This window comes from Nycticebus coucang, chromosome X (genome assembly GCF_027406575.1).
Source record: "Nycticebus coucang isolate mNycCou1 chromosome X, mNycCou1.pri, whole genome shotgun sequence".
In the NCBI taxonomy this organism is placed as follows: Eukaryota; Metazoa; Chordata; class Mammalia; order Primates; family Lorisidae; genus Nycticebus; species Nycticebus coucang.
The window spans coordinates 136932675-136949164 of NC_069804.1; the positions used below are offsets into that span (position 1 = coordinate 136932675).

Genomic DNA, 16490 nt, shown 5'->3' on the forward strand with positions numbered 1-16490 from the left:
ACAAATTGGCAGTTGTATCAAATTTGAAGTGCATATATCTTTTGATTCACCAACTTCACTTCCAAGAAGTATCTCTGTGTGTTGGGGGTGGGGGGGAGGATACAGTACAGCCATTTAAAAGTGACATACCTATAAATACTGATACGAAATAATGGCGAAACAACATTAACTCCAAAGTCAAGTCACACGACAGTTGGAAAGAATGCTACCATTATGTATACACAGACACACAAGTAGAATGGTAGATATAATAACTGAATATACATTTTGTTTTAATTTATCAGCAGTTCTCAACTGCTTTGGTCTCAGGACTACTTTCACTCTTAAAAGTTAATGAGGATGGGGCAGCGCCTGTGGCTCAGTGAGTAGGGCGCCGGCCCCATATGCCGAGGGTGGCGGGTTCAAACCCAGCTCCGGCCAAACTGCAACAAAAAAATAGCCGGGCGTTGTGGCGGGCGCCTGTAGTCCCAGCTGCTCGGGAGGCTGAGGCAAGAGAATCGCGTAAGCCCAAGAGTTAGAGGTTGCTGTGAGCCGTGTGACGCCACGGCACTCTACCGAGGGCAGTACAGTGAGACTCTATGTCTCTACAAAAAAAAAAGTTAATGAGGATGTTATGATTTGACAATAAAAAAAAGTTAATGAGGATGGGAGGAAGGAGACGGGAGGGTGGAGAGGAAAGGAGAGGAGAGGAGAGGGGGATTGGTGTGCTCTCACCCATCAGAAACAATGTAAGGGTACATGGCACACCTCCTGGGTGAGGAGCACAACTACGACTTGGGCTCTACCTAACAAATGCAAACAATGTAACCTAATCCTCTGAACCCTCATATTAATCTGAAATGAAAAAAATCAGTGAGGATCCTACTGATTTACCTATTTTCTGTATTTGCAAATAAAACTGAAATTTAAAAAATATTTCATAATTTATTTACAATAATAAAATATAATTATATGGCTCATTATACAATATTTATTTTTATGAAACATAACATTTTAAAGAAAAATGTATTTTCCAAAGCAAAAAGACAGAACAGTGTTATTTTATAGTTCTGAAAAATCTCTTTAATGCCTGGCTTATTAGAAGATAGTTGAATTCTCATATTGGATTCTGTCTTCGACATCTTGTATTATAATATTTTGCTTGAAACATATGAAGAAAATATGGCCCCATAAATATATGTAGTTGGGAAAGGCAGGAGTATTTTAATAGTCTTTTCAGAAAAGTGCGGATGATCTACTTTGCTCCTATACCAAACACATGGTAGTTTCTTAAGGATTAGCTGAAATGTGAAATCTGAAATCCTATCAATTAATATTTTCTACAAAAAAATCCATTTGCCTATACTGGTCTTTGAATGCATCTTTTACATATGCATGATTCTGGAACAACCTGCATTAGTTACCTGGAAAATATTATTTGACTGAAGTATACATATCCTCTAAATGATATATTTCATGATTCTTCAATATCAAAAAATCTTATTTTTAACATCCTTAGTTTCTCAGTACAGTTGTCCCTTGTTATACAAGGCAGACTGGTTGCAGGACCACCTCCATACCAAATTCCACACATACTCAAATCCCATAGTCAACCTTGCAGGACACACATATACAAAAAGTCAGCCCTCTTGACTGCTTTCACATCCCACAAATGCTGGATTTTCTATCTGGGTATGGTTTTTAAAAGTCCATGCATAAGTGGTCCCAAATAGTTCAAACCTGTGTTGTTCAAGGGTCAACGGTATTTTTTTTAATTTATTATTAAATCATAGCTGTGTACATTAATGCAATCATTGAGCACCCAACGCTGGTTTTATATACCATTTGACATATTTTCATCACACTGGTTAACATAGCCTTCCTGGCATTTATATTCTACATTTAGTAAGTTTCACATGCACCCTTGTAAGATGCATCATAGGTGTGATCCCAGGTATTATTAGCCGGGCATGGTGGCTCACAGCCTGTAATCCTAGCACTCTGGGAGGCCGAGGAGGTAGGTGGATTGCCTGAGCTCACAGATTAGAGACCAGCCTGAGCAAAAGTGAGACCCCATCTCTAAAAATAGCTGGGTGTTGTGGTGGGTGCCTGTAGTCCCAGCTACTTGGGAGGCTGAGGCAAGAGAGTTGCTTAAGCCCATGAGTTTAAGGTTGCTATGAGCTGTGTACACCACAGCACTCTATGGAGGGCAACAAAGTAAGACTCTGTCTCAAAAAAAAAAAAGAAAAAGAAAGAAAATGGTATCGAGGTTCCTAGGAGTCCTTAGGCTACATTTTGAGAATCACTATTTACACACAATATAATATTTATAGAAGGCTAGCCAAGAAAGTGGAAGGATGATCTAGATAAAGGGTTGGAAGAAAGAGGTAGATTTTTCAGGGTACCCATATTTTTATTTTTTGGATTTTTTTAGTGGGTACGAGTAATGACATTCAAAAATAAAGGCTGACACAGGATTTCTCTTTGATTCCTTAATAAAGCTAAGTGATGTTGTCAATAATTTTTAGAGCCAAAACTTATGTTTGAGAAGTGGGGTGTATATTCCTGGTGATTTTTGTGATCATTTCATAAATGCTACAAATCCATCCTAGTGGCCTGAAAGCATTACGATTCAGTTGAATACAAGTCTTTACACTGAAGTTCCACTCTTGCTTCCCCAGGCTTTCTGTCAAACAGTTAATGAACAGTAAATGAGAATTTAAAGGGAGTAGCCAGAACTTTTATCATGGAAAATAGTATCTGTTGTATAAGATTCTTCCCTTTTTTTAAGCATACAACATTATACACAAATCCAGGTGAACTCAGTTCTCAAATATCCTGTTCTATGTAAGAAGTTTTGGCAAATAGTAATTCAGCAGAAAATGTAAGAATTCATTACATTTCAAAAGGGTTTTGATTCTGATCAAGCCTAGAGGAAGCTTTAAATAGGCAGAAATGGCCTTTGTGAAGGTCTAAGGGCCCAGCTGTTGATCTCATTCAATGGCCCTTCAGAGCCATGTGTCTCAGCACTTGACCCATTTTTTTTTTGCCTCAGCAAAAGAGAAATGTTCCTATTAAAAAACTAAAACTCTATGAACTTAGATGATTCATTTAAACTTTAAGGAAAAGCCAACTCCATCAAATGTTAGTGAGGCATCCAGTCGGGACACTCAACTCTAATCAGATTTAGAGATCTGTCCTTCCAACAGACTCAATCCTGGAGCTTCTGTAATCAAGAGATTTTAGCATAACCATCCACACAATCACCCAAGCAGGAAACAAGGAAGTTATTCACTTGACTCCTTCTTTCCTTATCCCCCTTCCCAATATCACTACCACCACCTCTAATATAGAAATCTTCTCCCACTTAAGCATCACTGTCAACCAATTGTCTCCAAGATTAAATCTGAGCTCCTTAACATGGCACTCCTTGCCTGTCTCTCTATCTCTTCTCCAACTTTTCCACTTAATAAATTACAATCCATCTTTCAAGACAACATTCAGCTGTTTCAGCTCTGTGAATCATTTCAGGATAAGTTGTGCTTTTGTTTATTGAACCTTTACTCATCACTGTGTTCTCTTTCTCAAAAGTCACCTCCTTTGAAAATTCTTCTCCCACCACTCCCCACCTCGACTCAAGATAAGTTCTGGGTTCCCATAATATTTGGTACATGTCTGTGTAATAGCACTATACATTCTATATTATCATTGTTAATGCATCTCATTTCTCTATTAGACTATGGATTCCCTAAAATAGAGACCATATCTAATTTATCTTGGGGTTTCAGCACCTAGGATAATGTCTGGCATAGAACCTGCTCTTACTAAATTCTACATAAATGAATGAAGAGATACTCTTAAGGGCAAGAACCTGGAGAGGCAATGTGATATGGTGAAAGGAACAGAGATTTGACGCTGTTTGATCAGATCCTTTCAATTAGCAATTACTATGTTTCTGAATAAAAAGGTCAATTCTAATTCCTATCTTATGTGACTAATCAACAGCATTCAACATTGCCTATCACTCCCATCTTCTTGACACCTTTCTTCACTTACTTCCTGTTAGTTTTCCTCTTACCAACTGCATACTCCTCCTCAATCTCCTTTGCGGTTTCCCTCTTATTTTCCCAACCTCTAATGCTGACAAGTATCCACAGCTCAAATCTTGGACCTCTTCCATTTTCTATCTACATTCTTCAGTGATCTCATAGATTTGTTTACAATTTACATGTTGTTCATTCCCAGATTTATTTCTCCTTGGTGAACTTCTCCCTTGAACTCACATATCCAACCACGCTTCCAACATTTCCCCTTAGATGTCTAAGAGACACCTCAAACATAACATGTCCTGACTCCTACCTAGTCTTCTCCATCTTAATAATCAGTGACGATATTGAACTCGAGTTGGAAGAGGCGAGTCTGGTCTCAAAATGGAGGGCCATGATCCAAAGGAACCAGAGCAGTTGAGAAAACTGTTTATTGGTGGTCTGAGCTTTGAAACTACAGATGATAGTTTAAGAGAACATTTTGAGAAATGGGGCACACTCACAGATTGTGTGGTAATGAGAGATCCCCAAACAAAATGTTCCAGGGGCTTTGGTTTTGTGACTTACTCTTGTGTGGAAGAGGTGGATGCAGCAATGTGTGCTCGACCACACAAGGTTGATGGGCGTGTTGTGGAACCAAAGAGAGCTGTTTCTAGAGAGGATTCTGTAAAGCCTGGTGCCCATCTCACAGTGAAGAAAATTTTTGTTGGTGGTATTAAAGAAGATACAGAAGAATATAATTTGAGAGACTACTTTGAAAAGTATGGCAAGATTGAAACCATAGAAGTTATGGAAGACAGGCAGAGTGGAAAAAAGAGAGGATTTGCTTTTGTAACTTTTGATGATCATGATACTGTTGATAAAATTGTTGTTCAGAAATACCACACTATTAATGGGCATAATTGTGAAGTGAAAAAGGCCCTTTCTAAACAAGAGATGCAGTCTGCTGGATCGCAAAGAGGTCGTGGAGGTGGATCTGGCAACTTTATGGGTCGGGGAGGAAACTTTGGAGGTGGTGGAGGTAATTTTGGCCGTGGTGGAAACTTTGGTGGAAGAGGAGGATATGGTGTGGAGGTGGTGGCAGCAGAGGTAGTTATGGAGGAGGTGATGGTGGATACAATGGATTTGGAGGTGACGGTGGGAACTATGGCGGTGGTCCTGGTTACTGTAGTAGAGGGGGCTATGGTGGTGGTGGACCAGGATATGGAAACCAAGGTGGCGGATATGGTGGTGGAGGAGGATATGATGGTTACAATGAAGGAGGAAATTTTGGAGGTGGTAACTATGGTGGTGGTGGGAACTATAATGATTTTGGAAATTATAGTGGACAACAGCAATCAAATTATGGACCCATGAAAGGGGGCAGTTTTGGTGGAAGAAGCTCGGGTAGTTCATATGGTGGTGGTTATGGATCTGGTGGTGGAAGTGGTGGATATGGTAGCAGAAGGTTCTAAAAACAACATAAAAGGGCTACAGTTCTTAGCAGGAGAGAGAGCGAGGAGTTGTCAGGAAAGCTGCAGGTTACTTTGAGACAGTCGTCCCAAATGCATTAGAGGAACTGTAAAAATCTGCCACAGAAGGAACGATGATCCATAGTCAGAAAAGTTACTGCAGCTTAAACAGGAAACCCTTCTTGTTCAGGACTGTCATAGCCACAGTTTGCAAAAAGTGCAGCTATTGATTAATGCAATGTAGTGTCAATTAGATGTACATTTCTGAGGTCTTTTATCTGTTGTAGCTTTGTCTTTCTTTTTCTTTTCATTACATCAGATATATTGCCCTGTAAATTGTGGTAGTGGTACCAGGAATAAAAAATTAAGGAATTTTTAACTTTTCAAAAAAAAATAATAATAATAATCAGTGACTCCACCCTTCTAGTTATACAGGCCAAAAAATCATCTGTGATTCATCTCATTTTCTCATAGTCAGTATATCTAAATACCTGTTGGCTCTACCTTCAAACTAGAACTAGAACTCTACCACTTTTAATTCCTTTTCCTGCTAATACCCTGGTTCAAGACACCATTATCTTCCCTCTGGACTACAGCAACAGCCTCCTAATTGCTCTCCCTGCTCCAGTCCTTGCCCCCTTTATTCTGTGTTCTATACAACATGCAGAGTGTTCCTCGTTAAAACATACCAGGCCATGCCAAGCCTCTGCTGAAAACTCTCCAATGGCTTTCTGTCTAGGAGTAAAACCTAAAATTCTTACAATGGCCTACATAGCCTACATTATTGATTGCCCACCATCCATGACCACCATTCTGACCTCAGATCCTAATTCTCTCTCCACTGGCACTTTTTTCCAGCAACCTGGCCTCTTGGTTGTTCCTTGAAGTGTGAAAGCTTCCACCAAAAAGGGCCTTACATTTATTATCCCTCTGCCTAGAGTAATTATCCCTGGGATATCAGCGTGACTAACACGCTCAGGTCTGCCATCTCTCTATTCAAATACCACCTTATTAATGAGGCTTTCTCTAACCATTCTGTATTATACACATATTGTCAAAACTCACACACACACACACACACACACACACACACACACACTGCTTATTTATCTTTTCTCACTAGAATATGCAGTCAAAGAAGATGGTTGTTTTCATAGCCATTGCTAAATCTTCATCCTATAGAACAGTCCCCAGAGTATAGCAGGTATTTAATAAATACCTGTAGACTAAATTAATGAATAAATGAATAAACACACTGGCTGTTGATCTGAAGCAAATCACTGTACCCCTCTGCAGATCCTTTTGATCTCCAGTAAAAGGAGCGATTTAGACTAAAGCCTCAACAATTTTTAACGTTCTATGAATATATACCTCACTCTTCTTCTGAACCCTCTCAGGGCTTCCATAGAACACAATCAGGAATAGTATATATTCAGTAAATACCTGTTGTTTGACTATGATTTGAAATTATAGGGAACTATCTGCATTTCCTAATGGCTCTTCTGTAGTATGCAGGGTTTATATGCAATCTCTTTTTTAATCTTTACAATAATCCTATAATAAATACAGTCTGAGTCCCACTTTACAGATGGAGGAAACTGAGGCTTAGAGAAACTAAGTGCCTTGTCTAAATTCATATACTTGGTAAGAAGGTAGGACAGGGTTTTTTTGTTTCATTTTGTTGAGACAAACTTTTACTCTGTTGCCCAGGCTGGAGTACAGTGGCATGGTCACAACTCACAGACACCTTGAAATAATGGCCTCAAGTGATCCTCCAACCTCAGCCTCCTGAGTACAGGGACTACAGATATGTACCACCATGCCCAGCTAATTTTTTTTTTAATTTTGTGTAGTGATGGAGTCTACATAAAATTGCTCAGGCTAAAGTCTCAAACTCTTGGCCTTCAGTGATCCACCTATTTCAACCTCCCAAAATGCTGGGATCACAAGTGTGAGCTACCCTGCAAATGCTGGGGTGGATGTGGAGAGATGGGAACACATTTACATTGTAGCAGGATTGGAAACTAATGCAGCCTCTTTGGAAAGAAGTATGGAGAATCCTCAAAGAACTCAAAATAGACCTTACATTTGATCCTACAATCCCATTACTATGCATCTACCCAGAAAAAAAACAATATTTCATCACAAGGACATTTGCACTAGATTGTTTATCACAGCTCAATTTACAATCACCAAGATGTGAAAAAAACCCGAGTGCCCATCAATTCGTGAATGGATTAATAAACTATGGTATATGTATACCATGGAATACTATTCGGACATAAAAAATATGGAGACTTTACATCTTTTGTATTAACCTGGATGGAGTTTAAACACACTCTTAGTAAAGTATCACAAGAATGGAATAGCAAGTATCCAATGTACTCAATACTAATATGAAGCTAATAGATGAACCAATACATGGCCACACAAGAGAAAAATTCAATTCAATTCAAGCAGGGATGAGGAAGGAGGAGGGAGAGGGACTGTTGGGCTCCCACCTAATGAGCACAATGTAAGGGTATATAGCACACCTCTTGGGTGGGGGACACAATTACAACAGGGACCCTCCCTAACAAATGCAAACATTATAACCTAATCACTTGTACCCTCATGTTAATCTGAAAAAACAAACAACAACAACAATAACAGAAAAAAAAAGTGTGAGACAAGGTTTTAAACTCTGGTCTGTATGGCAAGTCTTTAAATAAACTGAGTAATTTGTGTTCTATTTCTGTAAAGTAAAACAACACTCTCTAAATCTTTATCTGTATACTTCCATCTAATTCTTCAAGTTTCTTTAGGGCAATACTCAATTTTTATTTATTTAAGTTTTATTTATATAATGTCCAAATATATTTTACATATTTTCATTTCTAATAAGCTATCCTAGTCCTATGAAGGTTAAAAAGTGACAGTTTTGCCAAAAACAAAAAGAGAGTAGCAATATATAATGGTAACTTAGTTTGTGAAGAAATGACTGACTGAAGAAAAAAAATGACTGTAAATAAAGGTCTGTTCTTTTGTAGCCCCCACAGACAACCTTTTCAAGAATTCTCCCTTTAACACAATCATCATCATCATGACCCCATAAATCATACCAAAACAAGCATAAGATCAATATTTTCCCCTAATCTATACAGTCACTCATACATAGCCTTAAGATTGAGATAAAAGGGGGTAGCACCTGTGGCTCAGGGAATAGGGCGTCGGTCCCATGGTGGGTTCGAACCCGGCCCTGGCCCGCTTAAAAACAGCAGTGACAACTGCAACAACAACAAACAAAAAGATTGGGATAGAATTCTAATTTATGAGAAAATAGTTTTCCCCTAGTGTTCACAATAATATTCACTGGAGGCCGTTAAATGTAAGCCCACCGAAAGGACTCTAGTGTCAAAATGAAGATAGGTGGTTGCCTGGGATCAGTGATGAAGGGGATTAACTGCAACTATTTTAGGATTACATGTATTTTTAGGGTAGATGTATTTGTCAAAATTAATTAATGGGCACATTTTTATTGATTGTAAATTATGTCTCAAGTTGATTTAAAATAAAACATGGCTGAATGAAGTGGCTCACACATGTAATCCTGGCACTCTGGGAGACTGAAGCAGGTGGATTTCTTGAGCTCAGGAGTTCAAGACCAGCCTGAGCAAGAGCAAGACCCTGTCTCTACTAAAAATAGAAAAATTAGCTCAGAATGGAATCATGGCAGGCACCTGTAGTCCCAGCTACTTGAGAGGCTGAGGCAAGAGGATCATTTGGGCCCAAGAGTTTGAAGTTGCTGTGAGCTGTGATGCCATAGCACTCTACCCCAGGGTGACAGAGACTCTTCATCCAAAATAAGAATAATAATGATAATATATATGTAAAATATATTTAGATGTTATATAAATAAAACTTAAATAAATAAAAAATGGGTATTGCCCTAAAGAAACTTGAAGAATTAAATTGGAGTATACAGATAAAGATTTAGAGAGTGCTGTTTTACTTTACAAAAATAGAACACAAATTCCTCAGTTTATTTAAAGTAAGATTTAATTTACCCCAATTTGATTTACACAATGCTTTTCAGAAGCCTGCCATATCTTACACAGGGAAAGGAACATATGAATACTTCCTGCCAGAGACTGAGTAATCAGCCAGTGACACCAGAAATTGCCTCTTGACTCTCAGGCCTGGGTTAGGGTTAGTCAGGTTACTTTTTGCACTAGGCAGAAGATGGAGATGAGAAAGAAAAAAAGTTGGCTTTTCTTTTTCAAAGCTTAATGTTCAGAGAACAGGTCTGACCAATTAGTGCACACCAAATCCAAAATAGCCCAAGTCCACAGTGATCCCACTCTTCCTTGGCTTCCCCCCTCTGTTGCCTAACTCTGCCAATTTTCTAGATGACTCTCCTCATCCAGGCTCCCCCGGCACCCTTGGCATACCTCTCTCAAGACAACCCACTGTTGTACTGTAACCACCTGTTGATTTTCTGTGCTCTCCTCCCCTACTAGATTGTGGACAGGAACCATAACTTAGTCATCTCTGAATTTCCAGCTACTAACATGGTACCTGACTCATAGTAGTACATAAAAAGATTTGTGATTGGATGAACTTCATCATACTTAGACCTCTCACTAAAAGGCAGCACAATCCATCAAATTAAGCAAGAAATGGAAGCATCACTTAAGAAACACCCATCTGTTTATCTAATACTCCATATGTAATCTGTTACCAAGTCCTACTGATGTTATTAATACCTTTTAATCAGCCGTCAAATCCATCTACTTCTCTCCATAGCCACAACTCCCACCCTAGTTCAAGTTAGTATCATCTCTAGCCTGGACTAGTACAAACACATTGATTCTGGCTTTTTTCTAATCCATTGTCCACAGGGAAATTATTTGATGATGTCACTTCCTCATCCTTCCTCACTTTAATGACTATCCCTGGCTCTTAGAATAAAGAAGAAATCTTGACTATGGCATAAAGGCTTTGCACCATCTGTCCCCTCCTTACCCTTCTATCCTCTGCTTGTTCTAGTCTCCTCACCCCTCACTTTACTCCAGCCAGCTGCAGTTGGCCTTATTTTAGCTCCTGGTATGCCCCATGATACCTCCCTCAGAGCATGTTGGCAGGAGCCAATCCTTTTGTCTAAAAAAGTTCCTCACTTACCCTTTGTAGTTCTACTTAAGCTTTATTTTCTATAACGATCCTTCCCTGAGTCTCTAGTTAGGCCATGTTACTTTAGTTCGTGTACTTCTTTCCTCCATGGAACTTTCATAATTAAAACTTCATGTTTGGGGGTCAGGGGTTATGGCTCATGCCTTAATCCTAGCACTCTGGGAGGCCGAGGCAGGTGAATTGCCTGAGTTCACAGGTTTGAGACCAGCCTGAGACAGAACAAGACCCCGTCTCTAAAAATAGCCGGGCATTGTGGTAGGCATCTGTAGTCAAGCCAGCTGCTTGGGAGACTGAGGCATGAGGATCACTTCAGCCCAAGAGTTTAAGATTGCTGTGAGCTATGACGCCAAGGCACTCAAGCCCATGGTGACTGAGACTCTGTCTCAAAAGAAAAAAAATTTCATATTTATTTGCTTGCCTGATTGGGCTCTTAAAGACACAAACTGTATGTGATTTTGCTTACCACTACATCCCTAAAGCTTAGCACAATGCCTGCCATGAAGTAGGAGATCATATATTTTTCAAGAAATTAATTAATGCATTAATTCAAGAAATTAATGAATATACCAATAGAGAAACAATGGCAGCCATATAGTACTTATTTTTACCAATAGGGACTTCATTTGTTCATTCAACAAATATTCTTTAATCTCCTATTCCATGTTAAACACCTTGGTAAAGTGATAGGACTACACAAGGGCAAAAAAGACATAATTCCTGTCCTGATGGAACTTACAGGCTAATTTAATGAAAGGGTGATTCTCCCAACAGTTTCATTTATAAAAGGATATTTTCTATAACTCAACTAACATACTGTTTTTATTCAGGAGGTTGTCTGAACTTTCTTATAATGTGTTATTAGAAGCTTATTTGTTCTATCATTGTTTGTCTTACTGTTTTAAGTCTTTTCTACTCATGAGCTGATTCCATCTGCCAATATGTACATGGCTGCATTCTCCTCCTTTGCAGCCTACCAAGTAGATTAATGGTGGTAGTAGTAGTAGCAATCAATAGTAGAACTAATATTAGCAGTACTAGTAAATAATACTAGGAATAGTATATAATAATCATAATGACCATGGCAATGATAGAAATAACTATAATTTATTCTGTCATCTTAAATTCTCCCAACAACTCTTCAAGATAAAGACATACAAAGATATACAAGCAGAATTAGAGGCTCGGGGGAGTTCAATAATTTTCCCAGGGTCAATCCGTGAGTAAAAGATAAAGAATTTGAAACTAAATGTTTCTGACTTTAAACCCTGTGCTCGTTCCATTCCATCATACTTACTTTCAAGCCAGGGAGACTGCTGGTATGATTTTGTCTTCCTGATTATCTCCTACAGACTTTAATGTTCAGGAAGTAGTTTGCGAGGTGATTTTGTACTATATATAATTATTAAGCAAGGCTTCAAGTTTTAGGGATCCCAAATCTTTGGATTAGAAAATTGACTCAGGGGCGGCGCCTGTGGCTCAGTGAGTAGGGCGCCGGCCCCATATGCGGAGGGTGGCGGGTTCGGACCCAGCCCCAGCCAAACTGCAACCAAAAAATAGCCGGGCATTGTGGCGGGCGCCTGTAGTCCCAGCTGCTCGGGAGGCTGAGGCAAGAGAATCGCGTAAGCCCAAGAGTTAGAGGTTGCTGTGAGCTGTGTGACGCCACAGCACTCTACCCGAGGGCGGGACAGTGAGACTCTGTCTCTACAAAAAAAAAAAAAAAAAAAGAAAATTGACTCAGGATCTAACCAGAAGGGGATGCATGTGAAGGGTGCCAAGGTTAGTTTGAAAATTGCCCTTCTAAAATGTAAATTCTAGCCAGACCTGGTGATTGCCTGAGCTAGGAGTTTGAGACCAGCCTGAGCAAGAGCAAGACCCTGTCTCTACTAAAAATAAGAAAAAACAGCTGGGTGTCGTAGGGGGGCACCTATAGTTCAAGCTACTTAGGAGGCTGAGGCAAGAGGATCACTGAAGCCCAAGAGTGTGAGGGTGCTGTGAGCTGAGATGATCCCATGGCAGTCCACCCAGGACCACAGAGTGAGACTATGTCTCAAAAATAATAATAATAATAAAATGTATAATCCTAGTTCTCTGGGAGGCTGAGGCTGGTAGACTTCTTGAGTTCAGGAGTTAGAAACCAGCCTGAACAAGAGCGCAACCCATCCCTATAAATAGCCAGGTGTTGTGACACATGCCTATAGTTCCAGCTACCCAGGAGGTTGAGGCAAGAGGATCACTCGAGCCCAAGAGTTCGAGGTTGCTGTGAGCTGTGACGCCATGACACTCTACCAAGGGCAACAAAGTAAGACTCTGTATCAAACAAAAAATGTAAATTTTAAAAGTTATTGAAGGACATAAGCTAATGGCTTCCAGAAAAATTTCAAAAATCCCACAAACTTTCACAAATCAGCTGAACTCTCCAAAGGCTTTATGTTAACTTAAATATTTCAATTAAAATGAAAACATTGATTATATGTGGCATAAAAAAGCCTCCCAGGTAAGACTCAGGATTACTACAAAAGACACTGTAGAATGGCAGAAAGTAGTGGAAAGCAGCATTGTATTAGGAAAACTACTAACTTAGCTACTGCCAAGCTGTGTCCTTGGGCCACACAAATCAACCTCTCTGGGCTTCTGCTACCTTATCTACAGAATGAGGGAATCAGATCACATGCTCTTCAAAGTCTTTTCTGGTTGTTGTCCACTTTTGAAGTAACTCACAGTTTGCAAATGTTATTGGGTAATTAAAAGTCTATACAGCTAGAATTCCAAAAGGGTTGAAATCAATCAATTAATTAAAAAAGAAACCTCTAAGAATCAGAGACTATTTGGTTGACAGGACAGGAAAAATTGATGCTTTCTCTTGCATAAGCTGCAAAGAAAATGATACTGGCTCTCTCTGAAGTATCTTTCTTCCCAGCCTTCCACATCCCCCAGACCTTACAGGCCATCAGTGTGATCAGGTTTAACTGTAGGTTCCCTAAAACCAATGTGGCAGCAACTCGCACAGTGCCATGGCTGAGAAGAGAGACTCAGAAGTTTCCTTGAATTGAATTAAAGTAAGAAAACATAACAAAGAAAGCTGTGCAAATCAGACAGCACAAGGGAAGGTAAGCCTTCTGGGTTCTACCAGGCACAGGAGCAAGGAGCAGGGCTTACTCACAATTGTAAGGACTTTCATTTGGGAAACACATACTTTATGTCCAAAGGATGGACCTTAATCAGTGAGGAAAAATCATAACTGTTTTGTGGCACATATTCCCAAAGGCTAAGAACATGAGTTATTACTCCTGACATGCCAGGCCCTATAGTAATCAAGTCTACTTTCCCTACCTAACATTACCTTCAGTGTTCCCCAGGGCAATCCCTGGGCTTCACTCTCAGTCATTCAACTGGAAAATGCATGAATCTTAAGCTTAGGCATCAGAGATTGGCCTTGAAATCACAGCTTAGTTCCTGATGAGCTGTTAATGTGGGCTAGTTATTTAACCTTGCTGAGTCTTGATTTCCTCTTTAGTAAAATAATAACACCCATTTCACAGAGCTTTTGTTTAGCTGTCATAGAATGAGATGAAGAAAATTATAATCATAGTAGGTAATATTTCTTGTGAACCAACTATATACCAGGCTTTATGCTCCTTTCATATACCACACTTAGGGAGTTGTCCTCTGTTGCTAGTAGACTTCCAATTAAGAATTCAGAACATAAGAACTCAAATTAGACCTCCCATTGGCTTCTGCAACCCCATTACTAGGTATCTACCCAGAAGAAAAAAATCATTCTATCATAGGGACATTTGCAATAGACTGTTTATCGCAGCTAAATTTACAATTGCCAAAATGTGGAAACAATCTAATTGTCCACCAACCCAGGAATGGATTAACAAGCTGTGATCTATGCATATTAAGAAATATTACTGAGCCATTAAAAGATATGGAGGCTTTACATCTTTTGTATTAACGTAGACAAAGCTGAAGCACACTCTTCTTAGTAAAGTATCACAAGAATGGAGAAGCAATAATCCAATGTACTCAATTCAAATGTGAAGCCACCACATGATCTAATACATGTCCACATAAGAGAAAGACTCAAATCAATTCAAGGTGGGGGTGGGGGAATGGGGCAGCAGGGAGTGGGGAGGAGGGGGGATGGGTGTGCTCCCACTTAATGGGCTCTATGTTAGAGTGCATGGCACACCGCTTGGGGGCAGGACACAATCATAGGAGGGATTTTATCTAACACATACAAACACTGTAACCTAACTCTTTGTACCCTTAATTAACCTGAAACAATAAAAAAAAAAAAAAGAATTCAGAACAGGGTATCCAAAAGGTGTGAAAGTGGCAGCTAGACACAGGCAATCCACAAGGGACAAGTATCCCAGAGACAGGCTGTGCATGTGTTCCAGAAGTCTAGGGAAAGGCCCCCTGTAAAGTTTAATCTAGACTAGCAGGCTTTTATTTAAGAGCAAGAAGAAGTAGCAGAAAATCTGCCCATATTTTCTTCCTTTTCCTTAAGGTATAAAAGATTTGGGAAGTTGGAAGAAACCAAAAGGAAATTTACAGTCATTTTTCCCTAAAGTGTGGGACTGGAATACAGAGAGGACCACCACTCACTTGCTGTGTAGCCTTGAGCAAGTTGTGTAACTTCTCCAGCGTGAGTTTCTTTACCTATAAATTTGGGCCTGTCTTTTTCGGGACTGTGCTAAAGATTAGGAATAACGTACGTAAAGTGACTAATATGGTGCCTGGCACATATAATAAATAGTTACTATATTTAGTGTGGCATTAGTGCTATTCCTCCAGCTCTAAGGAATTCAAATGTCAGCTAAATGCACGATGGCATCTCCATATATCAGGGAATATACAGGTACAAACATAATGCTTAAGATTTAACATTTGATGAGGTTTGGAAAAATTATGACAAGTAGCTTTCTTACACTGTCATGACTCTGGGGAAAATATGTAACATAAGGCCTAGGAGGTGCAGTCTGCATTGATCTCCTATAGTAATCATCAGTTGCCCCACACAATTTAGTACTTTATTGTATCATATTCTATATACCATGTAGACAGCTCCAAAATTTATATCTCTAGTCCAGACTTCTCCCTGAATGCCAGAGTCATATATCAGTTTACTAAAAATCCTCCCTCTCTAGGGTATCCAATAGATATCTGAAATAAAACATGGCCAAAACAGAACTCTTGAATGCCACCCTCCCCCCACATCTGGCCTCCCTCAGTCTTCCTCATTTTAGCCAGCAGCACTACTGTCTTCCCAATTACTAAAACCAAAAACCTAGGAATCAGCATGAGAAAGTATAGTCATGTCTGTCTCTACAATATCTCTTGAATCTGTCCAATGTTTTCTATCTCTATTTCCATCCCTCTAGTCCACCCTACTATCACCTTTGACAGCTAACACATGCTATTCCCCCTGAAATATTTTTTACCCATTCTTCTTCTAAATGGCTTTTTCTTAACCTTCAGAGTCCAACCTCAATGTTTTATTTCACTTCAATTAGGCCATTTCCAATCTCTATTAGTCTTACTATTTTTTCTCATTGTCTTGTATCACAATATACTATTTATTTTTTTATTACGTCTTTTATACATAGATGATAAATACATTTATGCTCATTTCAGTGTGTTGATTATTTGTATAAATTGGAGTGCTTACATCATACTAATCAGCATAGCTTTCATCTCATTTACCCAATTATAGCATTAGGACATTTGTGATCTACACATAATAGAACCAACTTGTACTTGCAATGTGCTCCATAGTTGTGGTCCCCCTACTATCTCCTACTATCCCTCCCACCCCTTCCCCATCCCCCGCCCTCCC

At 39.4% G+C, this 16490-nt stretch overlaps 1 protein-coding gene and 1 pseudogene across 2 annotated transcripts in view; one reads left to right on the plus strand and one right to left on the minus strand.

Moving 5' to 3' along the window:
- IL1RAPL2 (interleukin 1 receptor accessory protein like 2) overlaps positions 1-16490 on the minus strand; it is a 678833-nt gene that overhangs the window by 584132 nt on the left and 78211 nt on the right. The window lies entirely within an intron of this gene.
- Positions 4410-5852, plus strand: LOC128577521 (heterogeneous nuclear ribonucleoprotein A3-like; annotated as a pseudogene). Its single transcript, XR_008377584.1, has one exon. The product of XR_008377584.1 is annotated as a heterogeneous nuclear ribonucleoprotein A3-like (transcript).